The sequence below is a fragment of the Haematobia irritans genome, chromosome 1, assembly GCF_050003625.1.
Source record: "Haematobia irritans isolate KBUSLIRL chromosome 1, ASM5000362v1, whole genome shotgun sequence".
NCBI classification, from domain to species: Eukaryota; Metazoa; Arthropoda; class Insecta; order Diptera; family Muscidae; genus Haematobia; species Haematobia irritans.
Window position 1 is genome coordinate 203316663 of NC_134397.1, and position 15208 is coordinate 203331870.

At 35.4% G+C, this 15208-nt stretch overlaps 1 protein-coding gene across 2 annotated transcripts in view; it reads left to right on the forward strand.

Moving 5' to 3' along the window:
* Nucleotides 1–9304: 9304 nt before the first annotated feature.
* The window catches only part of FER (tyrosine-protein kinase Fer), a 272860-nt gene continuing 266956 nt past the window's right edge, over nt 9305–15208 (forward strand). For both annotated transcript variants that reach the window (XM_075292598.1, XM_075292599.1), the window contains exon 1: nt 9305–9610. The gene's annotated coding sequence lies outside the window, so the exon portion shown is untranslated. The remainder of the gene's footprint in view (nt 9611–15208) is intronic.

Sequence of the window (15208 nt, forward strand, 5' to 3'; positions counted from 1 at the left end):
ACATTTCGGGATTTGTGTTTACATTCCATTTTCCAAAACGATTTACCACGTTGGCATGAAAATTACTTTCGGGGAAAATGTTAGATTGCCTTTTGTTCCTCCCATTGTCAATGTAGTTTTTGTTGGTCTTTTGTTTATTTACAACACCGGCAATGTCATTACCACCACATCACCACTCCGTGTCATCATTTCTATTCTCTTACTCGCTCTCTCTCTCACACGCACTCTATCACTGAGAACGTTTTGGAGGCAAAATGTAATCGTGTTTTGTTGTTGTTGTTCTTACTGCATCTGTGAGCCTTTGTTTATGTTTGTGGTATAATCGAATCTTATATCGAATTTTAAAACGGAAATCAATCGAAATGAAAGTGACTAGCGTTTATTTTCCCCTATTGTGTAAGGAACACAATTTTATGAAATTCATCCTGTGTGTCAAACGATTGGGGTAATATCTGGGCATTTATTTATGGGTTCTCTAATACAATAGAGACACGTGATTGTCATCTGTGGAACAGGTTCTCTGGGGGATAATGTGTTTATGGACAATTAATGCAAGAAGATATTTTTATTGATGATTAAGAACGTCTTTATTGAATTGTAAAACTGCGGGCTAATTTTCCAGGGAAATACATTTTCATTCGAATACTTATAATACGTACATATGTATATTTATATGATAAATTCTTATTAAATTGAATGAGAAATAGAAATGTCAAAATGTGTTAAAGATACCAAAAAAAAAAAATGTTGATTTGATTTATGTTCGAGTAATGAATCTCAATTATGATTGAATTCATTGTTTGATACCTAAGGGATAGAATCACAATTCCTATTTAGAATTATTAAAAAAAAAGTTGATCATATCGATTCATCTTTTGACTCCATTTAACCGAAGATTGAAGTCATCCAAGTAGATTAATCATTAACCAGATGTAGGATTATTTCCCTTGATGGTGCAGATCTAATAAATTAGGAAAATTTTATATCATTCATAAAAAGATGCATTGTTGCTTAAGATAACGATGGTGCACTCTAATCAAGTATGCTTTTTATCTTATCTAGGCTTATGGTCATATATTGGCGCTATCAAATGTAACCACAATGGGTTTCTTAGATTTTTTACACAATTTCAAAGTTTACAGTTAATGGATTTTTTTCATTGTTATTATCACTGTGCAAATACCAGTGTAACTTCGTTTTAAAATGAAAAAAAAAAAGAAAAATCTTAAATTAATTCATAATCGAAACTTTCTTTCTATAGAATTATAATAGAATGCTTAGTCAAAGAAATATATTTCGATGTAACAAGTTCGAAGGTTTTGTCCTTTGTATCCTTCTATTAGGATACACAACTCCTTTGTGAGACAACATAGTGGATATGCAACAAGTAGTTGTTCTATGCCGCATAACAGGTTTATCCAACTTATCCAACTTTATACTCATACATTGGAACTCTTTTGCAATACGAGATTGATGCGACAAGTATGAAGCATGAACTATTAGGGATGAAAGCAAAAACAATAAACTTGAGGAAGATAGGAAATTGGCTACTGAGGAGATCAAACCATTTACCGTGTTAGTTTCATACTCGAACCAAACGCGTATACGACAAGTATTGTCATAGCATTAAAATGCAAATAAAAAGAAATTAAGTGCACGAAATAAATTTCCTTAAACGGGAAAATATAGTTTTTTTGTTGTTGCCTAAAATTTAACATTATTTCATTAGGAAAATTAGGGTTTTCATTTAAAAAATAAAAACGAAAAACAAATAAAAAAATTACGAACATGTATGGAACTAACATGGTAAATGCAACATTTGGTATGACGCAAGCCAATTTCCTATCTTCCTCAAGTTTATTGTCTTTGGATGAAAGAGTGATGCATGATTGTCAAGCTAAAATGAAGTGGAAGACAGACTACTAGCTAAGAGAATCTAGTTGGTAAGCAGTGTTACCGTTGGAAATTTTGAAAAAGTCGCAAACTCAAAAAAAGTCGCATACATTTGTGAGGTCTTTTTATTACAAAAAATGTTCTATAAATTAACACAAAAACTATAAAGGAACAGTCCCTTTAACATTAAGAGATATTTTAACAATTTATTGTATCATAAAATCCATTAAAACGTAAACTTGCAATAAAGTAAAAATTGATTTTTTTCTCCTTCCTAAAATAAGCAGAAATGAACAAGAACCCATCCAGTGCCAATTTACCATCATCCAATTAAAATAACAATAATTATTATGGGAGCCACCGTGGTGCAATGGTTAGCATGCCCGCCTTGCATACAAAAGGTCGTGGGTTCGATTCCTGCTTCGACCGAACACCATAAGGTTTTTCAGCGGTGGATTATCCCACCTCAGTAATGCTGGTGACATTTCTGAGGGTTTCAAAGCTTCTCTAAGTGGTTTCACTGCAATGTGGAACACCGTTCGGACTCGGCTATAAAAAGGAGGCCCTTGTCATTGAGCTTAACATGGAATCGGGCAGCACTCAGTGATAAGATAGAAGTTCACCAATGTGGTATCACAATGGACTGAATAGTCTATGTGAGCCTGATACATCGGCCTGCCACCTAACCTAACCTATCATAGAATCCAGTAAAACGTAAACTTGCAATAAAGTAAAAATTGATTTTTTTCTCCTTCCTAAAATTAGCAGAAATGTACGAGAACCCATCCAGTGCCAATTTACCATCAGCCAATTAAAATAACAAAAATATTTATGGGAGCCACCGTGGTGCAATGGTTAGCACGCCCGCCTTGCATACACAAGGTCGTGGGTTCGATTCCTGCTTCGACCGAACACCAAAAAGTTTTTCAGCGGTGGATTATCCCACCTCAGTAATGCTGGTGACATTTCTGAGGGTTTCAAAGCTTCTCTAAGTGGTTTCACTGCAATGTGGAACACCGTTCGGACTCGGCTATAAAAAGGAGGCCCTTGTCATTGAGCTTAACATGGAATCGGGCAGCACTCAGTGATAAGATAGAAGTTCACCAATGTGGTATCACAATGGACTGAATAGTCTAAGTGAGCCTGATATATCGGGCTGCCACCTAACCTAACCTATCATAGAATCCAGTAAAACGTAAACTTGCAATAAAGTAAAAATTGATTTTTTTCTCCTTCCTAAAATTAGCAGAAATGTACGAGAACCCATCCAGTGCCAATTTAACATCAGCCAATTAAAATAACAAAAATTTTTATGGGAGCCACCGTGGTGCAATGGTTAGCATGCCCGCCTTGCATATACAAGGTCGTGGGTTCGATTCCTGCTTCGACCGAACACCAAAAAGTTTTTCAGTGGTGGATTATCCCATCTCAGTAATGCTGGTGACATTTCTGAGGGTTTCAAAGCATCTCTAAGTGGTTTCACTTCAATGTTGAACGCAGTTCGGACTCGGCTATAAAAAGGAGGCCCTTGTCATTGAGCTTAACATGGAATCGGGCAGCACTCAGTGACAAGAGAGAAGTTCACCAATGTGGTATCACAATGGACTGAATAGTCTAAGTGAGCCTGATACATCGGGCTGCCACCTAACCTAACCTATCATAGAATCCAGTAAAACGTAAACTTGCAATAAAGTAAAAATTGATTTTTTTCTCCTTCCTAAAATTAGCAGAAATGAACGAGAACCCATCCAGTGCCAATTTAACATCAGCCAATTAAAATAACAAAAATTTTTATGGGAGCCACCGTGGTGCAATGGTTAGCATGCCCGCCTTGCATATACAAGGTCGTGGGTTCGATTCCTGCTTCGACCGAACACCAAAAAGTTTTTCAGTGGTGGATTATCCCATCTCAGTAATGCTGGTGACATTTCTGAGGGTTTCAAAGCATCTCTAAGTGGTTTCACTTCAATGTGGAACACCGTTCGGACTCGGCTATAAAAAGGAGGCCCTTGTCATTGAGCTTAACATGGAATCGGGCAGCACTCAGTGATAAGATAGAAGTTCACCAATGTGGTATCACAATGGACTGAATAGTCTAAGTGAGCCTGATACATCGGGCTGCCACCTAACCTAACATGGCCAACTCTTGCAAGATTTTACTGGGAAAAAAAATCCTACCAAAAACTTGCAACTTCTCTATTTCTCAAATGTCATATTTGATTTCACTCTGGCTCTCTTTTGCTGGCTTTTTGGAGTAAACGACCGTCTCCAGTAAAAATTTTTGATAATTATCAAAAATTAGTGGGCACTCGAACGGGGCTAGAGGAGCTACACCGGTAGGTTAGGTATCGTAGGTTAGGTGCCCATTGTGTAGTAAGTGCTTCTATACTCATAAAAAAGTTTACTGGGATCCAAAGATTTTGACCTTCCCTTAAGGATTTTGGTATTGATTCCGAGCCAAAGATGTGGCTTCTTTAAAATAAATACATTTTTACCGACCTCCCTGGCTTTAAATCTAGGATGAATAAAATTAAAATTGGATACATATCTCATTCATCGATTTGTTATTATCCTTTTGCGATATATTAATAAAGGTATTTATGTACAAACAAATTCCAATTTCAAAATCCAAATTATGCCAGGTACTTCAAAGTAAAAACAGTTTTCTTTATGCTAAAAAAACTTTAAACCAAAGATCCAAATCCTTAAAATAAGTCTTAGCCTATATTTGAAGCGATTTTATGTTATCTTAAATTTAAAAATTCAATATGTCAGTTGAGTTAAAGACGATTTCTTTAAATTAAAAATGTTTTTCTCTATTTTAAGGAAAATTTGCTTTACCTCAAAGATCTACAACTTCAGCAGAGAGCAAAATTTCAAGATTTGTGTCCTAAATTTAATGAAAAAAAAATTTTGAAGCAAGGATTATAAACTTTCTTTTAGTTAAAATGTCATTATTTTAAAGAATTTTGTCCTTAACATTGCGTAAATTTCGAGTCCTAAAATTTAAGTTGCATAATCTTCCATATTAGGTCAATATTTTTTCAGTGTATGTTTATCTCAATGACAACTTGTCATTGAAAAGTGAACTCTTTTTTATAGCCGAGTTCTGGCGTCTCACATTGCGGTGAAGTACTTTGAAACATTAAGCATACACCCCAGAAACACATTTTGCTCTTTGGTCGAAACTGGGGTTGAATCCATGATCGTTTGTTTACAAGGCGGTCCACTGCACAACGGTGACTTCTCGTAAGGCGCACGGCGATGAATTCCCACTTATAGAAATTGCTTAAAATTTAAGCACTTCCACTTATAAAATTCGCATGACGTCTGAAAGGTTGCAGAATGCGACTAAAGTCGCACAACGGTAACACTGGTAACACCAATGGTAAGAATTAGTTTTGTCATTGCAAACCTGAAGCACTATAGGTCTCTGCCAATATAATGACATGAAGTTTGCACCATTGTGTCACTCAAATGTATTGCCGTTTGTGCAGGAAATAACAATAACATTGGTATTTCTGAATTAAGAACCAAAATAGTAGTAACACCATGGGTTCAATCTCTGTTTCGACCAAACACCAAAAAGTTTTTCAGCGGTGGATTTTTCCCCCTCACTAATGGAGGTGACATTTCTGAGTGTTTCAAAAATTCTCTAAGTGCTTTCACTCATTGATAAGATTGAAGTTGACCACGTGTGGCATCACAATGGACTAAATAGTTTACGTGTGCTCAAAAATAGCGAGCTGATACGATACCTAACCCAACCCAATACAAAATTGATGATAGAAAACTCATAGGCCCAATTTGCAATATCCGACACAGAACTTTACCAGGAGCGAGAATGTACAGTAGGTTAGGTTAGGTATAGTGGCAGCCCGAGATTTTTCAGGCTCACTTAGACTATTCAGCCCATTGTGATATCACATTGGTGAACTTTTCTCTTATCACTATGAGCTGGCCGCTTCTATGTTTAGCTCAACGACAGGGGTCTACTTTTTTATAGCCGAGTCTGAACGGCGTTTCACATTGCGGTGAAATCACTTAGAGAATCTTTGAAACGCTAAGAAATAGCACCAGCATTGATGAGAGGGATGGATGATGAATCTAGAACACTTCAAGCCGCCGAAAGGAATTATTCACAGCTTAACAAGGAAGCGCTTTCCATAATTTTTGGAATAAAGTAATTCCACCAATTTCTGAATGGACGTCAATTTTCGATCGTGACGGATCATAAACCGCTTGTGGGGCTATTTAATCCACAAAAGCCCATATCAAATCATTTATCGCCCGGAATGGTTCGATGGTCACTGATCAATATCCATATCAATATTTTTTTGGGGGTGGTCACGAATTATCGTCCTTTTCGCTCTAGGACGCTTAGTTTAGGAGATATGGGCAAAATAAGTTTTTTTTTTTGGGGGTGGTCACGAATTATCGTCCTTTTCGCTCTAGGACGCTTAGTTTAGGAGATATGGGCAAAAGAAGTTTTTCATATAAAAATTTTAATTTTTTTAAGTTTTGGGTGCATTTTTCAACTTGTTGGGGGTGGTCACGAATTATCGTCCTTTTCGCTCTAGGACGCTTAGTTTAGGAGATATGGGCAAAAGAAGTTTTTCATATAAATATTTCATTTTTTTAGGTTTTTGGGGGTGGTCACGAATTGAAGTCCTTTTCGCTCTATGACGCTTAGTTTAGGAGATATGGGCAAAAGAAGTTTTTCATATAAAAATTTAAATTTTTTAAGGTTTTGGGTGGATTTTTCAACTTTTTGGGGGGTGGTCACGAATTATCGTCCTTTTCACTCTAGGACGCTTAGTTTAGGAGATATGGGCAAAAGAAGTTTTTCATATAAAAATTTCAATTTTTTAAGGTTTTGGGTGGAGTTTTCAACTTTTTGGGGGTGGTCACGAATTATCGTCCTTTTCGCTCTAGGACGCTTAGTTTAGGAGATATGGGCAAAAGAAGTTTTTCATATAAACATTTTAATTTTTTTAAGTTTTGGGTGCATTTTTCAACTTGTTGGGGGTGGTCACGAATTATCGTCTAGGACGCTTAGTTTAGGAGATATGGGCAAAAGAAGTTTTTCATATAAAAATTTCAATTTTTTAAGGTTTTGGGTGGATTTTTCAACTTTTTGGGGGTGGTCACGAATTATCGTCCTTTTTGCTCTAGGACGCTTAGTCTAGGAGATATGGGCAAAAGAAGGTTTTCATATAAAAATTTCAAATTTTTTAGGTTTGGGTGGATTTTGCAACTTTTTGGGGGTGGTCACGAATTGAAGTCCTTTTCGCTCTAGGACGCTTAGTTTAGGAGATATGGACAAAAGAAGTTTTTCATATAAAAATTTAAATTTTTTAAGGTTTTGGGTGGATTTTTCAACTTTTTGGGGGTGGTCACGAATTGAAGTCCTTTTCGCTCTAGGACGCTTAGTTTAGGAGATATGGGCAAAAGAAGTTTTTCATATATTATATTGTAGTGAAGGAGAAAATCTGTTTTTAATAACATCAATCGATGTCGCAAAAGCTACCAGGAAAGTCCCAGTCCTATCAAAAATTTTGTGGCATATTCAACGCAAGAATACGGATTTGCCGTATAAATCTGATCAATTCAAACCTTACCTCACCAGGATAAATGAGTTATCTGTAAACGAGAATTGCTTGCTATGGGTTGCTAGGGTGATTACACCACAGATTTTGCGATCTCGATTATTAGATACATATGTTACACGAGATACACCAGGGTATGTCGGCGATGAAATCTATTGCCAGAAGTTATTTTTGGTGGTCAGGTCTTGATGCAGACATTGAGATGACTTCCAGACGATGTGAGAAGTGCAACCAAAACAGTAAGCGACCACCAGCAGCAGATGCAAAGCCTTCATTTTCATCGGGTAAAAGCCCAGCGGAAATTTTGATGGGCAGGAAGTTACAAACTATATTCGACAAAATGCATCCAGATAATCACAGAACAGTAGAGACTATGGATGGAAAGGAGCAGCCAATTAGACGTAACAGAAGCTTTAACACCGGTGACTCTGTATGGTTTCGTAATTTTGGAAGATGTGAAAAATGGCTGCCAGGTAAAGTAATGGTAGCTGGGAACCGAAATTATGAAATAGACGCAAATGGAGATGTACAATCAAGACACATTGATCAATTACGGGCTCGAGTTCAACATTCACCATTGAACAACCAAGAGGAGGAACAAAGTGAAGATATTCCACGGAATCAGCAACAAAATCCAGCAGAAGAATTACTGCCAGTCCAACCCATCCAGAGTTCACTACCCGAGCCCGGAATCAGGAATAAGGCCCCGAAGGCAAAGAACCCGTCCAGCAAAGGTTGAGGGACTATCTAGTGGGGGAGGAACTGTGATATAGCGGACATGGCAACTCTGTGAATAATCGATTTTTATTGATCTATTGACTTTTATCGTTCTTCCTCTTCTTCCTGATCCTGCGAGCAAAAGTATATTTCACAAGTTCTTTTTTATTTCATTGTACCTTTAAAATATTCCAAAATATTAATAAATTAATGGATTAAATAAAATTTGGTTATGTTAAAGCCATTCCAAATTGAAGAATTCGTTAACAAACAAAATGATCAGGAATTTTGTCAATAGAACTCAAGCACCGCCTATGATAATGCTAATAGCGTAGGCCGCCCTAACGGCTGATGAACGCTTCCCGCTCGCATTCATCGAATATTATCGTGTAAATGTTCTAATGTAATTTCGACCGCTGACGATCAGTACGCGTCAATCAAAAAATGGCTTAAAAAGGGGGTTCCTCCCTTCATTTCTAACACTCAATGGTCACCAAAATCTCCAGACCTCAATGCGTTTTTGCACCTGGAGCATTTCGGAGAGTAAGGCTGGCACTAAAAAATACCAAAGTGTCCACCATTTCAAGGCGGCGCTTCGTCGGAAATGGCCCAATCTACCGGTTTGTCAACCTTTTGAAGCTCATAATACGTGCCAAAGGTAGCCAATTCGAACAAATCTCAATTGATTCTAAACTTTGATGTTGTTTCCGATATGAGCAATGAAATTAAAAAAAATGAAGCATATATTTCTCTTTATTTAGTTCCATTACATATTAGCCACCCTGTATATAATTTCAAACTGTGGTTATGATCTGCTGGACTATCATTTGTGCAAGTTAAAATTATAGCCAATTTGAAAAAAATGCAAAGTTTTATTTCACTAAACCACTGTTCCCATTACATACAAAAGAGCATAGTTGGTTGCATATCTCTCTCGCAATCGAACTTGCAATCCCAAACATGTTTGATACAATCATTTCAATGAAAAGATTCAGTAGACCAGTTTGTCCAACATGTTTGATAATCATTTTGAACGCAAAGTGGCTTTCCTCCTCGATTGTTGGATTTAATTTGGTTTTGTGTTTTAGCTCGTTCGTTCAGCGGTTATCGAGTACGCGCGCGAATTGTAGTCCGTCTCATGTAGAGTGGTTAATATGGTGTTTATTTTCTCCTCAAAATTCTTAAAAAGAAATTGATTTAAAAAAAATCTATATGTGTGAATATAAAATTGGTTTGAAAAAATAAAAAAATTACTTAATGAGCATCTCTTTTAAATATCCAATCAAATTTCTAAGAATTATAAAGTGTTTACTACACGATTTCGCCAAATATTGAATTCGAATTGGCAACCATCAGCCATCAATTACGGGTGAAATATATTACCAGAAAAAGTATGTCATATTTGTTGTTGTTTTTATTTTGAACCAAATGCTGTTTTTGTATGTGTGTTTTTACGTTAATAAAGTGGAATGTTGAGAAGCGTTATAACGGTTTGGTAAAAAGACAAAAAAATAATAATTTCCAAACACACAAATTATTTGCTAAATAAAAAATCAAACAAGTGATAACGTGATGATAAACAATATTAAACAATACATTCCCAATTGTCAAATGCATATCAAAAAGATATTGATAAGTGTTTTGTTTTTGTTGCAATATTGTTGTAAACTTGTCAAATAAAAAAAATACCCTATGGTATGAATATAAACAAAAGAAATTATCGCAACCTTGTTAAAGTTTACAATTAAAATTAAATTAATTTTTTACATTGACTATGGGATAAATCTCTAGTGAATCCTTTACAGTGCAAAAAAGTGTGAGAAATATACCCATAACAAAAACAAAATACCCCCATTAAATAAGGATTACCTACACAGTAAATTTTAAGTGACAGTGCCCTCCTTATTGTGTTATTGTTGTTAGTGTGTGTGTGTCTCTCATCCAGGCATTTTCTAACCCGTTGTATTACTTCTGCCTGCCCTGTGTGTTGTTACTCGCAAAAGTGCATCTTCATATCTTGCAGATACTTCGTTGGGTGTTTATCGTAGAAACCCCTCCCCATACCCCTCCAATACCCACACTAATAGCTTTTTTGCGGTTTTTTCGTTGCCCCAAAACACAAAAAGAGCAATGCTTAAAGTTGCTCTTCTCCTGGTGTTGTTGTTATTCCTCTTTTTTACGAAAAACAAAAATAGCAACACGAACTAAACTCGTTTTGTTGTTGTTAGTATAGAGTTGAGTACTATGTTTATGTGTGTGTTTGTGTGGTGGAGATATTTGTTTGTGTTCCTGTGTTGAATGTTTTTATCTGATTATGAACAAGATTTATTTCTTGTTCTTTTTTTATGCGGCGCTCTCTGTATTTGGGATTCTCCGCAGTTGTGCATTGATTATTGGCTTTGTTATTGTTGCAGCTACATACAGTGCGCCTTTAAAATATTCATTTGTGTGTTTGCCCATGAATACCCTACATTAGTGTTGCCCACAGGTGATTAAGGCTTCAGGTTATTGTTTTAGCAGTGAATTAACATAAACAAATTGTGGAACAGGGTTGAACGGAAAAACACTACCATAATATATCCAATTGAAACTTTGATAGCTATGGGATCATAATCAATTAAACAATTAACGTTTTAATCAAATTAAAAATAAAATTTGAAAATGATTGAAAATGTTTAAAGTTTAATTATAATAATTATTATTCCAATTGTAATTTTAATTAAAAAAATATTTCCAATTAGAAAACAAATTTAAAATTGTGTTCGCAACTCGTAAAAATAAATTTCATACTATTCATTGGTTCATTAAAAGTTTGACTGATATCTAAAGAAAAAATCAACTTAATTATAATCGAAAAATTCACAAGAAAGTATAAAGTCTAAAACTACCCAGCAAAAAAAGCGTTGCCAAAAAAGTAACGAAAATGTTCTTTTTGGATCCAGAAGTGGTGCAAAATTGGCGCAGAAGCGATGAACTTAACATAGGCTTGTCATATGACGGAAGTCCTCCCGCCGTTTCACTGAATTTGCATCACTTATTTAGGTGTAATCCGAATTCAATAATTTGGATGTAAATAAAAAAATACGGTGATATTTTGTCAAATAAATAATTTTTATAATTTTTTATAATTTTTAATGGATTCTAACGCTTGTCGGAAACGTTTGACTTCAAATATTTTCAAAAATTCACAATTTTTTCAGATTGGCTTTAGCATTTTTTTCGACAAAATTTAAATGGTTTGTACCATTTTATGAAATTTTACTCTAATTTTAACATATTTGAAATAAAAAAAGTTAAAATTACCCATTAAAAATATGAAAAACCCAAGCTATAAAAAAATTGAATTAAAAGAACTTCCTGGGTTGTTAAAATAAAGAACATTATTGGGAGTGAATTTTCTGGAAGTGCTTTTAAAGTTGTGCCTTTGGAAGGAACTTCCAAATTTTTTTGCTGGGTAAAACATGTAGATAAATAAACAATAATACAAAAAATAATTATTTGCATCAAATCAAAATCAAGTAAAATTTTTAATTGACCCATTTTAAAAGTTATATGAAAGTACCGGAAGTGTACTTTTTTATTTCTAAGTATTTCTGATTGATACTTTCATTTTCGTGATTGAAAAAATTTTAATTAAAAATTAATTTTCGTGACCGAAAAAATTTTAATTAAAAATTCAAATAATTTTGTGATTAAATTAGGAATATCTTTTTCAATGTTTAATGAATGTTAACAAAAATGTTAAAAAAAATAACTATATACGGCCGTAAGTTCGTTCAGGCCGAATCTTATGTACCATCCACCATGGATTGCGTAGAAACTTTTACTAAAGACTGTCATCCACAATCGAATTACTTGGGTTTGGTAATACTTACCGATGGCAAGGTATCTTAAAACTTCTTAAAATCCTCTTCTAAATTGTAACTTAGTCAATACGTGACATATATTAGATAAAAAAGTTATATATATAGGTAAGCCTACAAATAATTACGAATCGATACGGACATTTGCGCGGTAATTAGAGACCCAGAGGTTTATCTGAGGGCTATATATAAATATAGACTGATATGGACCTAGTTTGGCATGGTTGTTAGCGGCCATATACTAACACCACGTACCAAATTTCAACCGGATCGGATGAAATTTGCTCCTCCAAGAGGCTCCGGTGGTCAAATCTGGGGATCGGTTTATATGGATTAATATGGACCAATTTTCGCATGGTTAATAGAGACTATACTTACACCATGTAATAAATTTCAACCAGATCGGATGAAATTTGCTCCTCCAAGAGGTTCCGGAGGTCAAATTTGGGGATCGGTTTATATGGGGTCTATATATAATTATGGACCGATATAGACCAATTTTTGCATGGTTGTTAGAGACCATGTACTAACATCACGTACCAATTTTCAACCATATCGGATAAAGTTTGCTTCTCCAAGAGAGGCTCCGGAGATCAAATCTGGGGATCGGTTTATATGGGGGCTATATATAAAATTATGAACCGATATGGATAAATTTTTGCATAGTTCTTAGGGACCGTATACTAACATCACGTACCAAATTTCAACCGGATCGGATGAAGTTTGCTCAAAGAGGCTCCGTAGGTCAAATCTGGTGATAGGTTTATATGGGGGCTATATATAATTATGGACCAATTCATTCATGGTTGTTAGAGACCATATACTAACATCACGTACCACATTTCAAGCAGTTCGGATGAAATTTTCTTCTCTTAGAGGCTCCGCAAACGAAATCTTGGGGTCGGTTTATATGGGGGCTATATATAATTATGGACCGATATGGATCAATTCTTTCATGGTTAGTATATGGCCTCTAACATCACGTACCACGTACGGGGGTCCTACATAAATAACAACTAGTTGTGCCAAGTTTCAAGACGACAACTTGTTTCGTTCGGATTCTTAGAACGGCTCAGAATTTCATCACGACCCAGAATATATATATATATATATATATATATACTTTATGGGGTCTTAGATTAATATTTCGATGTGTTACAAACCGAATGACAATGTTAATAAACCCCCATCCTATGGGTATAAAATTTTTGTACGATCGATCCAAATCCAATATAAACGATATTAAACATTTCTGGGCCTGTAGTTCAGGAAAGTAGCCTTTCCGGCAAAAAAATTGTACATTATATTTTGTATTCCAAATGGAAAAGTGTACGCCTAGGGTCAATCGGATAATTTGAGCTATTCTAGATATAAGTCAAAAGTATCTAGCAAATCCGACCTGGTGAGATATGTTAATACATTGAAACATTGAAGCTAAAAAGTACTAAAAAATGTAGAGGCCACTAATTTCCCAATTTTCTAACAAGAAGAAAACTGCTCCATCGTTCGTAAAGTTGATGGACCCCGTTGTCTGAGATTAACAAAATGTGACTCACATTATGTACATGTAAAAAGGAAAAGCCTTCACAGGCTTATACTATGCCGAATTATTAGGCCGATTCGACGCTACTTAGTTACAGTGGCTTCCCCGTTATTTTTAGGCTCACTTAAAGTATTCAGTAATATTACAATTGAGTGCTGCTCGATTCTATGTTTAATGATGAGGGACCTCCGTTTTAAAGCCGAGTCCAAGATTAGAAGAACCACTTAGAGAATTTTTGAAACACTCAGATATGCCACCAGCATTACTGAGAGTGGATAATCAACCTCTTTTTCCGACTTTTTCGTGTTTGGTCAAACTGAGATTGAATCCAGGACGCTTTATTGCAAGGCGGACATCACCTGTGGTATCACAATTAGAGGTGTGCGCCTGAGTGGAATTTCATTCACATTCACGAAGTAAAATGTTTTTTCACGCACGCTCACGCACGTTCACGAAATGTAAACCGGTACTCACGCACGCTCACGCACGAACTACTTTTGAAGATTCACGCTCACGCACGATTCACGACAATTAACGTGACTCACGACAAATTCACGAGACTCACGACAAATTCAAGAGACTCACGACATTTTCCAACCGGGAAAGAGGAAAGGTAACAAAATTAATAAATATGAGATAGTTCGACAGCTAAATAGAATTCAGTTATCGTATCAGAAAGAAGTAAATCTTGATTTTTCTTCGTGAGCGTGATTTTGCAGAAATTTTATTCACGTACATACATTCACGAACCGATTTTATTTCCCACACACGCTCACGTACGACATATTATTTTTAGTCCCATTCACGCACATTCACGAAAGTTTCTTCAGATTTTGTTCACGAGTCACGTGATTCACGCGTGTCACGCGCACACCTCTAATCACAATGGACTGACCATCTTGGTCCGAACCGCCGTCCTAATTCTCCACAAAGGCCTTTTTGTAAGAATTCGTTAAAACTATTTTTCCGATCGGCAATTGGTCCAAGCGTATCTAGTTATACGAAAACTATATTAAAAAATAAACGTTTGCGTCTTAAAAGCGTCCATTTAAGACTTTAGCGTCTTAAATACAATTCCTAGTTTCTATAGTTTTTTTTCCAGTGTTGTTATGTATTTGAAGTGCATTTAGTAAAACATTCACATATGCTCTTAATGCATATCGCATATATGTACTGCTTTAAAATCAGCAAACAGGGAGTATTACTAACGTTTGATTTTAGAACATTTCTAATGATAATAATTTCATGAGTTTTACTCTTTCCAACCAAAAATTTATATCCATTGGAAAAGTATTCATTATACGAATACTTAATACAATAAATTACTTTAGCTAATTCATTTATCGATAAATTAACTTTAACTATGTTCCTGTTGTGTGAAAGATCAATCAATGTTCATACTTTGATTTGATCTCCCACTTCAGAAGAGAGTAATAAAATTACCTCCCAAGTTGGTGTAGCAGCGAGAAAGAAAAAAAGAAAAGAAAAATTCTCTGCTTACTTACTTACTTCTTGCCTTTGCAATATCAATTCCCTCTTTCACTGATGGATCCACAGAAGTTATGTTTGTTCGTTGAACTGAT